Raw genomic sequence first — 2,433 nt, 5'->3', positions numbered from 1 at the left:
CCCAAATATTTATTGACTTGTAGAACCCTGGAGACATTCAGTATAGATAGTGCACTATTTTTTTCTTTTCTTTGTGGATTAACAGTGTGATTTATGAATTCTAGTATATATAGCAGTGACATGCAAATAAATTGTACATTTAACAGGAACTGTTGTGCCACAGAGAGCAAGCTGGAGTTCAAAATGGAGGACTGTATCCTCTGCTGGGTAGAAACAACATGCTTTCTCTGGCCAGTCACTGTTCACATGGACTGACCTGTCCAGTATCTAATTCCCTCCCTGCCCTGATTGTCAGCTTTTCAGGGGAATGACAAGGGGCCAGAGCTTATCACATGTCAGTGAGCCGAAATCATCTGTCACGAGTCCACCAGGAACCTAAAAGGAACAAGTTCTTCTAAATAAACTACAGAGAGAATTCGGCCAGGGGTTCCAATCTGGGAATGAGTCATAATCCTGGTCTCCTGCCTTCAGAAGTGTTACTGGCTATTTAGGATTGCACAGTACTTCACTTTGCAAAAAATCACAACTTTCTTGATTAGAATCTAAAAGTACTTCATCCTTTCAATTGGGAAGAGATGACTGAAAGATGGAGAGTGATGCTGACCAAGACTCGGACCTCACACAACGGAATCCGGACTCAATGGTATGCAGTGCACTGCCTCTGCCGGTCTCAGGAGTCCTCGGCTGTCCACAGGGATCAGGACCCACTTTTAAAAACGCAGATTCCACAACCCTCATCTCCACACACAGTGTTTAGTTGTGAATCACACTCAATTGTCATACGACCATTCTCTCTGCCAAATCCTGACTTCTTATACCCACTGAAGGGCATCTCCACTGGGCTGACGTTATCATTGTTGATAAGCCCCTTCCAGGCTGGATCTTGGCCACCACTCTGTGAGCACCCGGGGTGTCCCTGGTGAAGACACCAGCGATTAAAAAGGGTGTTGTTGGCTCTTTCCAGAACCTCAGCTTCCGTATCAAGTAAGAGAAGGGACATAACTGGCCCGAAGATCTCTTCTTTCACACAGGTCCTGTCCTCTCTGTAGTCAGTCAATACGCAAGGTCTCCTGTAATATCCATCCTTTAATTGGGGATCTTCAGGTCAGTATAGGTCTCACACACATAACACAGCTCCCTGCTCCTTTGCCAGTTTAACAAACCCAAAGACTTGCTCCAGGTGTGGTCGGTAGATGAGGAGGCCCATCCTGGGACCTTCCAGAAGTGGATCTCCAATTTTTAACCTTTGGATCTGTTTCACCACTTGTTCTGTGAATTTATCAAGAATTTCCTTTTGCACAAATACCCTTGTGCCATTTCAGCAAACATAGCTTCATGTGAAGAAGTTGGATAACAGCGCCCCCTTACGGCGTTCTCCACGCCGCAGTCTGAGAAGATGATCGTGGAGAGTTGCCTAAGAGTTCCAAGGTGACAGGTTTGATTCCTTTTGCTGACATCTCCATGATCTCCATGCCTGTGGGCACACGCCCCTTAGGAGCAGGGGGAGGTGGAGAAGCACTCAGGGGCGATTAGGCGGCAGCCACTGCTTGCACCCACTGATGGCGCCAAGCGATTGGGACCGGTGCCAGGCGCTGGCAGTGGGTGCAAGTGGGGCCAGCACCAGCAGCAGGTGTGAGCAGCGGCCGAGACCACAGTGCACAGGAGCAAAGAATTTTCAGTAACCACCAGAGGCTCGCCCCGATGATAGTGACTGGCACCCCACCTTGGTCTGGCGCCCCTGCTCACTTGCTCCACCATCCCGCTTCAGCTGATGCCCGCCATGTTCCGTGCTCTGCTGCCTGCTGCCAACACCCGCCATGGTCTGTGAGCACCCCCTGGTGGTCAGCACACATCTTAGCAACCAGTTCAGTTGTTCCGCCATTTGGTCTATTTGCATATTAGCCTTTTATTATATAGGATATGATCTTTTAAATTTTAAAATCAATGACATTTTAACTATTATTTAATCCTTTTTGTATTTTTAGAGATATTCTATTTTGGAAATTGATATGTTTTTATTTTTTCCCTAAATATTTTATTATATTTAGTGTAGAAAACATTGTTATGATTTTGTTTTTGAATAATTTGGGGATTGGTTTCTTTTCATTTAACTGATTGTTTATTAACATTAGACAATATATTATTTGATTAAGGTTATTTAAAAACTGTTTCATTAGATATACAAAGAGAATATCATTGAACTCCTATTCAGCCTTCCATTCTTAAAATTCCTATATCTATAAATATTTTTAAGAAGTTTAGTTCAACTTATTATAAAAGCATACTCATGATAAAATGCAAACAATGACATTACAATCAAAAGTAAAGAATAAAAGCTTACTTTCTTTATCTGATTTACATTTCCATTCCAGAATAATGGTATATAACTATAGCTCAAATATTGAATCTGCCAGCAGTCAGTTCTCATGAGAT

At 43.4% G+C, this 2,433-nt stretch overlaps 1 pseudogene; it reads right to left on the bottom strand.

Annotated features, from left to right (window-relative positions):
* Positions 1–697: 697 nt before the first annotated feature.
* LOC139011350 (4-trimethylaminobutyraldehyde dehydrogenase pseudogene) lies at positions 698–1,819 on the bottom strand (annotated as a pseudogene).
* Positions 1,820–2,433: the final 614 nt, after the last annotated feature.

This window comes from Myotis yumanensis, unplaced genomic scaffold (assembly GCF_028538775.1).
Source record: "Myotis yumanensis isolate MYYU_CA2020_CCGP unplaced genomic scaffold, mMyoYum1.0.hap1 SCAF_5, whole genome shotgun sequence".
NCBI lineage: Eukaryota > Metazoa > Chordata > Mammalia > Chiroptera > Vespertilionidae > Myotis > Myotis yumanensis.
This window is presented reverse-complemented; position numbering and strand designations above follow the sequence as displayed.